Source organism: Lupinus angustifolius, chromosome LG02 (assembly GCF_001865875.1).
Source record: "Lupinus angustifolius cultivar Tanjil chromosome LG02, LupAngTanjil_v1.0, whole genome shotgun sequence".
Classification (NCBI taxonomy): Eukaryota; Viridiplantae; Streptophyta; class Magnoliopsida; order Fabales; family Fabaceae; genus Lupinus; species Lupinus angustifolius.
This window is the reverse complement of record NC_032010.1, coordinates 8643447-8657218: the sequence shown is the minus strand read 5'-3', so window position 1 is coordinate 8657218 and position 13772 is coordinate 8643447. Positions and strand designations below refer to the sequence as shown.

At 33.2% G+C, this 13772-nt stretch overlaps 1 long non-coding RNA gene across 2 annotated transcripts; it reads left to right on the top strand.

Annotated features, from left to right (window-relative positions):
• On the top strand, nt 935–3320 carry LOC109328930. Of its 2 annotated transcripts, XR_002105492.1 has the most exons (4): nt 935–1212; nt 1596–1648; nt 1725–2410; nt 2990–3320. It is a non-coding gene; the product is annotated as an uncharacterized LOC109328930 (long non-coding RNA). The 2 variants fall into 2 exon arrangements; XR_002105491.1 differs by having other exon boundaries at nt 1596–2410.

Sequence of the window (13772 nt, the reverse complement as noted above, 5' to 3'; positions counted from 1 at the left end):
CTCACAAATATCTCACACCCTGGCAAAACAAACATTCCAAGTACTCTCATTCCCCTTCTCACTACACCCTTGTGATGACAAGTTTTACAACAAGTTTGAAGAATAATTTCTAGGGTAAGGATTCACGTTGCAAGATATAAAGATTCTATAACTTGCGATCATCTTGATCTCAATACACTTAGTATAAAATGCTCTTGGAAGTGTTTAAGTTTGAAAAACTTTAGAACTTGCACTCAAAGCAACTTCAGAAAAAGTTTAGAACAGAAGTTGCATGAAAAGTGCAAAGAATTGTATTGGAAAGTTGTGTGTAAAATTTGTGTGTTTAGAGTATTTCGAAATTGGTTTTTTAATGCCTTTAAATAGGCTTCCAATCAACCAATATACCCTTCCATTAAGTTGCAACAAGATTGGAATGAAACCCATAGAGTTTGGATGAATGTTGTTCAGTTTGGATTTGAAAATCTGGTGTAAACAACTCTATGTAATTGGTTACACCATAGTGCAACCGATTACCCAAACTCTCTGTTCGAGAAATAATTGGCTACTGCTTTTTAGTAATTGGTTACACTATGTTTGTTTTCACTACTACATTTTTGACCTATGACAACGTTTTTATTGTCTACGGTTCTAAAACCGTTGTCTTATAGCACATTAAACCACGGTTTTTAATAGCGTCGTCTTAATGTACTACAGTTATAGAACCGTAGTCTTAAAGTACTTTAGACAACGGTTTTGAATTGTTGCCAATCAGTTATACAAAAACCGTTCTCTATTATATTTGACAATGATTTTTAAGCATTATCGTATAGGATATATAAAAATCGTTCTGACCACACCAATTTAATTGTTACCTTATCTATTATAAAAAAAACCGTTCTCTGTTACTATTAGTATGAGTATTTTATTATTTTGTTGTAAATTAATCTCTCTATCTTCCTTACTCAAAACCCTTACAATTCACAAACACTTAACTAGAGCCGCACAAAACCCTCTCAACTAGCCACACGAAACACTCAACTCTCACTTTCCTCTTCGAACAAAACCCCGCCTCGCCAAGCTCAGGAAGAAGTCGTCGAAGTCCATTTGGGGACACATGGTTTGAATAAGCTTCGGAAATTGTGAAAGAAACCGAGATTAGGAAGCTTCGACAGTTATTTGGAATTGTACAACACCTTCACCTACAAAGAAGATGATGACGCCACCTAGAGAAAGGTTCACCTTTTGTTCTTAAGCATGGATTTGATTCATACAATTTTGTATTCCTATTCTTTTGAAATTATTAGGTGAAAGAGAGAAACATATTATATTAGGATTCAAACCTATATTCTCATTGATGTAGAGAATTAGGTTTGAGGTATCAAAAAATAACTCATCTTTTGTTCACATATATGATGTAGTCTTATCATCTCCAAAGAGGTGACTATTGTAAATATAACTCTATAATAACAATCATTTTTTTAATATTTTTTCCTCCCTATTATGATGTAGTCTTATCATCTCCAAAGAGGTGACTATTGTAAATATAACTCTATAATAACAATCATTTTTTTAATATTTTTTCCTCCCTATTTGATATTCTAGTGCAACCATTGCAGGATTTGGTGTTTTTTGGAAACTTAAATTTGAGAGTGGAATTCATAGAGTACAGGTTTTAGCTTTCACTCCTCACATAAAATGTATGACCACATCTACTTTTGGCAATTACTGACTTTCCTTTTTAACAGCGAGTTCCTGCAACAGAAAAGTTGGGGCACACTCATACCAGTGTTGTTTCTATTACAATCCTCCCTTAGGTTGATGTGGTAATTAGTAATTATTCTCATGAATCAATGCCATGTGACACGGAACTTGAGTTCTTATTGTGTCCAAAAATATTATCAATGCTTTCTACTTGTAGTTCCTCCAATATAATGAATAAGGAAAATGCATCCTTCTCTTACCCTTTGGTTCTGTTAGTTTCATTGATGGAACTTTGAAACCTTGATTAATACCTTTTATATTCCATCTGATGCAATGTGATGTGTTCCTAGTTCCTACCTTTCTTCTCTTGCAGGTGTCTTACTATGTCCCTAATGTAGGTTCATGTTTAATTAAAGTTGAAGACTTGAAAATCAATACTTATTGATCTGGTGCTATAATTGACTCCAAAATATTGTCAATACCTTGGACTTAATAGTAGTGCTATGATTTCTTTTGATTAATGTGTATTTTAATTTTCTGCCTCACCTAAATGTTACATACACTTGAGAGATAGTAGTTAGTAAGGGAATATGTTCTAGTGTATAGCTACTTTCTCACAGGTAATTATGCTTTTTGTATGCATGTATAAAGCTATCAGCACATTTCTGATTATGTGCAGTTTAGTGCTACTTTGTTCTTTCATTTTGGAATGGATGGCTTTATATATAAGGTAAGATGGTAATTCTTTTGCTCTGTCCCATAGTCGAGTCTTGCAAAATTAAATATTTGTTCTTGCTGAATTGGTTTAATACTAGGTGTTGTAGCCAATAAAGTGATATGGATTATCTAATTATATAAACTATTAGCAGTTTTAGGTGGTGATAAAATTGTCTGCTAAGAAAATTATTTATTTGTCCTATTCAGTGACTGGTATTATACAGAGAGCTCCTTTTAAATAGAGAAGAAAAGTATAGGCATGTTTGTAGTGCAATTAGTAAACCTGTAATATAGGAATACATTATATTATAAAACTAAAATATCTCGACATTGCCTATCTTGGTGTATTTCTTCTTCAACACATACATATATGTAGCTTGTATTTAATTATGATTTGAGTGCATTGGCGTGGCTGTGCAGGATCAAGGCACATAGGTTTTTGAATGAAGATAATAAAGAAGCGTTTATTAAATGAAAAACACTTGTGCATTGTGCTATTTAAGTGTTCTATATTGCTGCTTCTTGTGATGTTTATTTGACATCTTATGTAGTCATTATACACTAATGGTTTCTTACTTCATTTGTTACTTAGATGTGATTTCTACAATTATTCAAGGAACATGGCTTGCCTAAAGTGCAATATTGAACGTCTTGAAGACTAACCAACTAGTGAGTATGAAGAACATACGAGGAGAAGATCAAGTTGATAAAGAAGAAAAAAAACAAGTTTTTGCATAGAGGGGTCAAATATTGGATTGTAAAAAATATTGGGTCAAGCATGCCTATTTTGGCATTATTTTATTAGATACACACAAACAACCATTAGAGATGAGCATAGTTATTTGATCACATAAATTTTTTTTTAATATGATCGTGTACACAATTGTATAAACTTATTTAATATTGTAAAAACAATATGTAGTATTATTGTTGTAGCTTTATTCTGATTCAGGTTAAAAAATTATTATTATTATAGGCAACGGTTTTTAACTGTTGGTGCTAACAATGAAGGAGGACCGTTGCCTATTTTAAATGACAAAAGACAACGGTTTTCCTATTGTTACCTATATGGACAAAGACCACGGTTTTCATCTTTTCTTATAAGCAACGGTTTTTAACCGTTGGCATTGACGATGAAGAAAAACCGTTGCCTATCTTAAATATTGGACAACGGTTTTAAACAAGTGTTGCCAAAAGTCAAAAAACCGTGGCCTAAACAAAAGGCAACACCTTAGATTACCACAGTTATAAAATCGTTGCCTATAACAAAGAGAACAGTTTTTCTACATTTGACAACAGTTTTTAGCCGTTGCCCCAAGTAAAAAATGTTGTAGTGTTTGCTGATAACTTTTTACCCGGTTAGGTAACCTTTTACATAGTCCTGGTAACCTGTTACGTATTGTTACACAGTTCAAGTAACCTGTTATCTAGGTCTAGTAACTTGTTACTCAGATCAAGTAACTCGTTACTTAGCATTTTAAAATTGGTTTAAATTGTCTAAGAGTTTTCCAATTTTATTTCAAAAAGAGTTTTATCCTCTATTTGAGCATTGTTTACTAAACACACTAGGGTGTAAAGGATAGAAGTACCTATTGAAGACTTATAATCTATTTGCCTTGAAGTTTGATATTCTTTGTCAGCAATATATTTTTCCTTTTTTTTGTGATCTTGGTGTCTTCATTAAAAACATACCAAGGTCAGGAGAAAGATCTTCTTCACATTTAATACCCATATAAATTTTCTCATACCACTCATAAACTAACTTATGATGACATTCTCAAGTCTACTCAAATCTAGATTTCAAATTTATGTATTTTTATACTGACAAATAAATTAACAACATAACGATTGCAATTAGGATATTTCTAAATTATAACCTTTCAACAAACAATTATAAAATATCACAAATATGCACATATATACAAACAGGGGCGAATGATCTAAAGGACGGGTGGGGGCAACTGCCCCCCTGGAATTTTATAAATTTTTTTTAAAACATTCTTTTTTATATTTTTACCTAAATAATACATTTTTATCCCACAAAGTGTATCATTTCATATGTTATTTGTTATGATTAATCAGAAAAATACTTAATTATTAAACTTATAAATCATAAAATATATTTTTCAATCAATCATAATAAGTGACACACAGAGTAACACATTATTTGGAACAACAGATGTACTCTCTTTACGTATACCCAAATGGTGTCTTTCTTTTTGGAGATATTCATTAGAGCTCACATATTTCTTTAATTTGTAGTCTGATAAATAAATATGGTACAACTTATATGACCCTTCTAAAATTATACATAATGGACCAAGTTGTCTTAAACATATAGATATAAATGTTTCTTATAACAAAATGATTTTATTTGAGTTCCGAAAGAATTTACACTTAAAGAAATAGAGTATGTATGTATTGATAATATATTTTCTAATGATATTTATAAGTCATTTAATATTGGTAATATATGTATTTTTGTTCAAAAATTCGGCCATGTGAATTTCAATGATTAAGAGAAGATTAGCTTGAGATATCATTTTCAACATTTTATTATTGGTGTCGTTAACTATTCAAATTTGAAAAACTCACAACCATATGTCATTAGTCATATCTTGATTTATTAAGTTATTCATTTTATCTTAACTATTGTGACACAACTACTATATAAATATTATTTCCAGCAATAAAAATAATCAAACAAAGTTACGTAATAAGATAGAAGATAAATTTCTTATAGACAACATAATGATTTATTTTGAAAAATAAATAATTGAAAATTTTACATTTGATCCAATCATGTATGTTTCTTTATATTTTTTTGGTTACACAATTAATTTTAGTTATAAATTATGATTAAATATTGCTACCTCTCTAAAGTTTAAATCAAAATCCTCCACTATATACAAATATAATTATCCGACAATATTTCATGATGATATAATATTATAAGCGAGTATCTCGCATTATGATAAATACAAACATCTTTCCAATAAATCAAAATATATAAGACTCTATAGAGCGTCGTGAAAACCATTAAGGATTCTTACGTGGTAAACTATTCTCTATAGGATTTCCTAATCTACAAGACTCTTCCACTTTAGAGAACTTCGGAGATGAGAACTTCATTGAAATATTCTAAGACCATATTGATTTTCTCGCTTCATTCAATTGTTCAAATCTATCGTCTTTGATCCATCCACACCATTGTCCCATCCAAAGTACAAGCACATTGTCTACGAGCAATTCTAATGAATCAATTATTCCTTCTTCCTGCTGCTATCACCGGAAGCAAACAAAGGATGAGGTTGTTCTACATTCTTATCTTATGACTACGGGTCATATAAATAGGTTAGGAATATTGAAGGGTATATTGATGAGCGTCAAAGACTTGTGAGTATTGATGAGGCTAGAATTAGAATTCACAAAGATTATGATTAGAAAGGGGCGATGGAAGTTAGGACTGTGTTCTGATAAAATGGTAGTAGAATGGAGGCTAGGTTTTATGAAGATATATAGTTGGAAATAAGAAATTTAAAATGCGATACCATTATCTTAAATATAAACAGATAAACCATATGTATTGATAAAAGTAAATAAGATTATATATAGGATATATAATTATATAAAAGCAAAAAGTAACCAAAGAAAAGATAGAAGAACAGTTTACGATTAATAATAACAACATAGCCATACACTGTATAAAGTAATTTATATAATATATCTATATATTAACATTAATATATAAAGTGATATTGTTATAGTTAGGGATAAAATGATTAAAGGATAGAAAAGATAAATATAATGATATTATATTAAATATTTTATGATTAACGTTATGTAAATATAACTAATTTAGTCAAAAATCTAAAGAGATAATGTTACCAAATAAAATAATATAAGAAATATTATTCGATATGCAAATACTTAATATAATAAAATATTTTTTCTATTTCTAAAATCTATTTTTGAAACAAACCTAACTATTTGACAATAAAGATTCAGTTGACTACTAGATAATCAATAAAATAACTTTAAACAAAATTATAAAATTATTGGATAATTATTTAAATATTGATTGATCCTTAAAAAATAATATTTATTTTTTAGATAAATATACTTTAGTAAGTCAAAACTTTTCCCTCACATAAAAAAATAGAAAGTTGCATGAGTTACAAATAAAGGATGATAAGAATTATGCAATGGAATCTACCTAACTTGTGTAGGGCACAATTCACATCCAACTCGTCATTTTGATATAGTTCAAAGACTTTAGTATTCTTTTATGGAATGTTCGAGGGGTTGGTCATCTGACATGCTAGAGACCCTATTAGAAAGTATAACTCGCAGTTGTTGTACTATGAGAGATACAATGTCAATTCATTGATGCAATTTGTTTTGAAATGGACTAGGCTATCAGGATTGGAGGATTGTAGAAGCCTCTAGACACACATGAGGCATTTGGATTCTTTATTCTACTTGGAGCCCTTTTAGTTATCGTGTTGTGGACATGTTTTCTCAAACACTTCTTGTCAAATTTTAGTATGGAACAAAGGAATGGTTTGTACCATTGTCTACGCTAGCCCTTAGGATATTTCAATGACAAATCCTTCGTCCCTTTTAGGATATTTCATGAAATTATTCTTTCTTTTGAGGTGAGAGGTGGACTTTTCCATCAACCTCAAGTGAATAAGTTTTCCCTAATGTTAGAACATCGTGGTCTTATATATTTGGGTGTAGTTGGGAGTAGATTTACATGGTTTTGTTACTCCCTGATCATTATCCCTTTCTTGTTCAATGTGGGGGTGGTTGGGATGACAAGTCCAATAGACAGTTCAGATTATTCTTGGCAGCATGGGCATCGCGTGATAGCTTTCGAGATGTTGTTCAAGAGGCTTGGTCTAACGATGGGAGGGATGTTGTCAATAGGTTGGTCAAGGTTAAAGAGGAAGCAATGTCCTTTAAGAGGAATATCTTTGACAGTATTTTCATAGGAAAGCGAATATTGGAAGCCAGGATTATTGGAATACATAGTAGACTCGATCATGGAGGATCATGATCTCGTAGGATAGAGTTGTAGCTTGAGCGAGAATATCGCTTTTTTTTTTAATGAAGAGGAGCATCTTTGGTTTCAGAAGTCCATGGAAAGTGGGTGAAGTTTGGGGATATGAACATAAAGTTATTTTATGCTCAAACAATTGTGAGAAGGAAGAGAAATAAAATACATAGACTTTTCTTTGATGATGGCTTAAGGCACACAGAGTCATCTTTATTGAAGGAAGATGCAAAACAATGTTTTCAGAACTTGTTATGTGGTTCTTCTCTGGTGAATATTATAAATGTCGGGTATCGACTCCAATCTTGTCTCAAGATGGTTGTGACTTGTGATGGATATGCAGTCTTACAAATATCTGGGTCCAAGTGGATTCCAACCATTTTTCGTTAAGAAGTACTGGGCCCTATCACGCTGAGGAATATTTGGAAACTAGTCTATCATGCCATTCAATTGGGCTTTCAAGTGATCATATCATGGAAGCTCTGGTTGTTCTCATACTAATTGTGAACCATCTTATCACTTTGAAGGATCTGAGACGGGCCAATCTATGTAATATACTCTACAAGATTATCATAAAAAGGTTTGGTTAATAGAGTAAAACCCTTATTAGAGGAAGTCAAGCGGGAGTGAGGCCTAGGAATTCGTGAAACTCGTGCAACTAATTAACATCACTCTATTAGGAAAGCTTAGTTGGAACATGATTAGAAAATCGGAGGTGTTGTACAAGGCCTTCAAGGATAAGTACCTAGAAGATAGATCAATGGCTTTTGTCTGTTATAATCCTTCGACTTCCTTTATTGGAAATCCATCTTGAAAGCGACCAATGAGCTTATGGCAGGTTTCACCATGTTTGGGTTGTGGTGATAAATCATTTGGTATATAACTGGATTAGTATTAAAAAATTTTTAACTTGGTTGACTTTGTAGACAACTCTCGTACTATGTTGCATGTTAAATATTTTTTGTATGAGAATTATTGGGATGTAAGCAAGCTAAATATTATGATACCTCCTAATTTGAAGAACTTTATATATAATATATTGAGTCCAAACCCATCTTTGACTGATTAATTGGATATGTGAATATAATGCTTTTGGGTCTTATCGTCACGCTTTAGATATTGGTGGCAAAAACATTTGAACAAGGTCGAACATCAACAGCCTGTGTGGAGATGGGTTTGGAACTTGAATGCTCCTGTGAAAGTGAAGTTCATGTGTTATCTTGTTGCTTATGATGCTCTACCTTCTAACCTCTTATGTTTCAAGCATGACTTGGGGGCTTCACCGACATGTTTTATGTGTGCGGCAGTCAAGGAGGATCTCATGCACAATTTTAGAGAATGTTGATATTCTGCCTCACTTTGTGGAGATGGGTTTGGAACTTGAATGTGTTAGATTAATTTAATAATCGATGTGGTCCATGTGCTTGAGAGTTACTAATCTGAATGAAAGTGCCTAAGGTGATGATGGTTGGCAATTAACTGATCAGATTAGTAGGGGGTTTTGTTAACTCCCTCCCCTCTCACTTCATGGGTAGTTCACTTCCTTCATAACTGCTAAAAACTGAGGCATTGGAATAAAGTGAGTGCAATTCCATTCTGAAAGGGGGCTCATTCATTTTAGCAAAGAGTGCAGTAAGAATAAGAGAAATAAGAGTTGTATAAAAGGAAGTCCAGTGCAGTGTTATAAAGTGGAAGGAAGAAAACTGAGTTTCTAATCATTAAGGAACTCATAAAGGGAAGTAGGAGAGGTGATAATAAAAGGCAACCAGAAAGAGCATCAAGAAAGAACACCAGAAAGTGAAATAGCAATGGAACCAGATATTCCTTAACATTTAAATGTAACCACATGTAAATGTCATAATGTCAAGGTCCTAAATAAAGGGTTCTTATGAACCATGAAAGGATCATGAAAGTTTTGAAATTCTAACAATTGGTATTAGAGCATCAGGTTAGGGACATTATGACATTTCTTGTATTTCTGGAATTAATTGATGTATGCATGTCTCTATGTGTAAACAAAAAATTTGTGAATGATTTTGTGCGAAGAATCATGAATCCATAAATCAGTTTCTCCATGCCTGATAACCTCGCTTGGGTGAGACTCCCTCGCTTGGGCGAGGGAGAAACAATAGACATCAAATTTTTTGTCTCGAAATAGCGCTTGGACGACGATCTCTCGCTTGGGCGAGGCTTCCCCGCTTGGGCGAGAGAGAAACAGTGAACATCAAGTTTTTTTTGTCTCGAAATAGCGCTTGGGCGAGGATCTCTCGCTTGGGCGAGGGAGAAACAATTATGAAGCATATTATGATCACCCAAAGGTGGACCATTGCTTGTAATTAAGATTATGATGCCATAAGGATAATAATCTGGGTTTGTTCATTAATTATAATGCATATGTTGATCACCCAAAGGTGGATTATTGCATGTATTTAGTGACCTTAAAGTTTTAAAAATACTTGTTTGTGCTCGTTTATCCAAAGATAACATGCATGTTTAAGGAGTATGATTAATTATCCATTAAAGAATAATATTAGGCATCATTAGTGAAGGTTTAATGCATTTAAATTTTATCCAAAGATAAATTAAATGCATGAATAAAAGTATAGTTTGAATCCATAAAGTTTATTCAAAGCATTAAAGAGTGAGCATGTCTTCTTTTTCAGCTTCATTCAATGCTTTCGCCTTAGGCAACGGATGTGTCAAGTTCAACGGACTGAATTATGCTGATTGGTCTGAACAGATCCAGTTCTCACTGGGTGTAATGGAGTTGGACTTGGCTATCATTATGGATAGTGAACCAACCATAACTGAGACCAGCTCGGAGGCAGACAAGACTCTTTTTGAGGCTTGGGAGCGGTCAAACAGGTTGAGTCTTAGCTTGATGAGAATGTCAATCTCTGACAATGTCAAGCCGTCTATGCCTAAGACAAATAATGCAAGAGAGTTTATGAGAATGATCAAGGAGTACTCCCAATCAGACATTACTGATAAGTCTGTGGTGGGAAACCTCATGACAGAGCTGACGACCAAGAAGTTTGATTGGTCGCAGCCCATTCATGATCATGTAACCAGTATGTCAAATCTGGCTGCGAAAATGAAAGGTATGGGAATGGAGGTGACATAAGCATTCTTAGTACAGTTCATAATTAACTCCCTTCCTATTGAGTTTGGCCAATTCTAGGTGAACTACAACACCATAAAGGAAAAATGGATTTTTTAGGAAGTAAAGGCCATGCTCGTTCAGGAAGGGGAGGCTAAAGAAAATTAAGAATGACTCCATTCACATGCCCATTCAAGAGGCAGGTAGCACCAGCAGATTTAGGCCAAGCAATATGAACAAAGGAAAAGGGAAGGAAAAGGTCCCCATTAAAGAAGGGAAAATCCATAAAGAAATGAAGTGCTTCTTCTGTAAGAAGAATGGGCACTATAAGAAGGATTGCCCTAAAAGAAAGAAGTGGTTCGAAAAGAAAGGTAAACATTTTGTTTCCGTTATAGATGAATCATTTCTTATTGAGGTTTCTAATAATACTTGGTGGTTAGATTTTGGTGCAACAACTCATGTATCACATATTATGCAGGGATTCCTTTTAATCCGAACCCAGGAAACTGAGAAGTTTCTTTACAAGGGAACAGAATGAAGGCACAAGTTCATGGAATTGGAACATACAGATTGATCTTAGATAGTGGAAACTATTTAGATATAGAAAAGTGTCTTTATATTCCTGAATGTGCTAGGAACTTGGTTTCTGTTGCTAGGCTGGATTGTTTAGGTTTTAATTTTAAGATTGGGCATTCTGTTTTTAATTTGTATAAACACTCGTACTATTTCGGTTCTGGTACATTAATGAATGGTTTATATTGCTTCAATCTTGATTTTAAATTTAAGGAATCTTTATTTAATGTTGAGCATGACGTTGGTAGCAAACTTAAATATTTTGATAAGAATTATGCTTACTTGTGGCATCAAAGATTAGACCATATATCCAAAGAAAGGATAATGAGGTTAACGATAAATGAGATTTTGCCTCATTTGGATTATGGCAATTGGGATGTTTGTTTAGATTGTATTAAAGGAAAAAAAACTAAACACATATCATAGAACTCAGCCACAAGAAGTAGCAAACTTCTTGAATTGATTCACACAGATATTTGTGGTTCATTTGATGTTCCATCTTGGGATGGTGAAAAGTACTTCATCATTTTTATAGACGATTACTCACGTTATTGTTACCTATATTTGTTGCATGAAAAATCTCAGTCAATAGATGTCCTAAAGGTATTCATTGACGAGGTTGAAAGGCAACTTGAAAAATCTCAGTCAATAGATTAATTTAATAATCGATGTGGTCCATGTGCTTGAGAGTTACTAATCTGAATGAAAGTGCCTAATGTGATGATGGTTGGCAATTAACTGATCTGATTAGTATGGGGTTTTGTTAACTCCATCCCCTCTCACTTTATGGGTAGTTGACTTCCTTCATAACTGCTAAAAACTGAGGCATTGGAATAAAGTGAATGCAATTCCATCCTGAAAGGGGGCTCATTCATTTTAACACAGAGTGCAGTAAGAATAAGAGAAATGAGAGTTGCATAAAAGGAAGTCCAGTGCAGTGTTATAAAGTGGAAGGAGGAAAACTGAGTTTCTAATCATCAAGGAATCATAAAGGGAAGTAGGAGAGGTGATAATAAAAGACAACCAGGAAGAGCATCAAGAAAGAACACCAGAAAGTGAAATAGCAATGGAACCATGTATTCCTTAACATTTAAATGTAACCACATGTAAATGTCATAATGTCAAGATCCTAAATAAAGGGTTCTTATGAACCATGAAAGGCTCATGAAAGTTTTGAAATTCTAACAAAATGTTCTTGAGAAAGTGAAGTTCATGTGTTGGCTTGCTGCTCATCATGTCGTATCTTCTAACCTCTTACATTTTATGTGCAACATGAAGGCTTCACCAACATGTTTTAGGTGTGATGTAGACAAGGAGGACTTGATGCACAGTTTTAGAGAATTTTGGTATTCTGCCTCACTTTGACATCGTTTAGGATTTCATGCTACTTCCCTCTGGATAAATATTCCCTGTGAGAATTAGTTGATGGAGAACTTGGGGGCTAAACATGACAGGTTCTTTGTTGTTAGTCTGTGGTGGGATTGACTATGGTGGAATAGCTCAACCTTAAGGTACAACAACTTTGGACATTAAGTAGATTGCACACAATCTTCATTATGACGATTGGTATAACACCCCCTAGTTTAGCTCCTTTGGGATAAGTTGGAAGGTGTTAAATGGTGTTATCCGGATGAATGATAGGTGAAGCTAAATGTAGATGGGATTTGTATGATGGGTACTAGCATTAACGGTGGTGGTAGCGTAAATCGAGACCATGAGGGACTGTGGATTTCTGGTTATTCCGTTACCTTTGGATATGGTTGCTTAATCCTAGAAGGATTACATCAATGGAGCATGGGTTGAGATTGGCATGGAACTTGGGTTATCGTCACATAATTATTAAGTCGGGTTTTCTAGAAGCAATTTGGATTATTACAAAAAGAGATTCATGTTCCTAAGGCTCAGCTTATGCATGTGGTGGAAAATGGATTGCACGAGATTGGCTTGTTCATGTTAAGTTAATCTTTAGGGAAGTTAACAGATTAGCAGGCTTCTTGGCTACGATTGACTTACCATCAGAATTAGACTTCTCAGTTTGGGACACTAATCCTCCTTGAACATATATAATCATTCGAAGGGATCTCCTAGATATAGACTTCCTCACCTCTAATTAATCTTTTTTCTTGATCTAGAAGATGCCTCATCCGTAATCACAACGCTTTTCTTGTAAACTTAAAATTTACATCAACTTGTTGTATTAAGCACAATGTGCAAATTACAACAATTATTGAATACTATGAAAAGCTTCAATATTTTCTCTAATAAAATTGATAATACTAAGACCAAAATGAATGTCAAGACTAGAAGAAGAAGAATGAATATGATGAGCTTGACTTTTCTTGAAGTTTCTCACAAGTTTTTCCCTCTTCGAAAAATTTAAAACTATGTAGTTCTAAAAATTTAAAACTATGTAGTTCTAAAAATTTGTTTCTAATCATTATTGACTTGTGTTATCAATCAAACCTTCTATAAAATTGTTTTTTACACCAGATAATCAATTAACTATTTAGTGATAATCATTTATTGGTTAGTTTCGACCTCTTAATCAATTACAAAAGCAAAGTAATTGGTTAGCGGCAATTTGTAATTATTTTCTTAAAAAGGCACATGTTGTTTAATCAATTATTAATTGATTATGTGAGG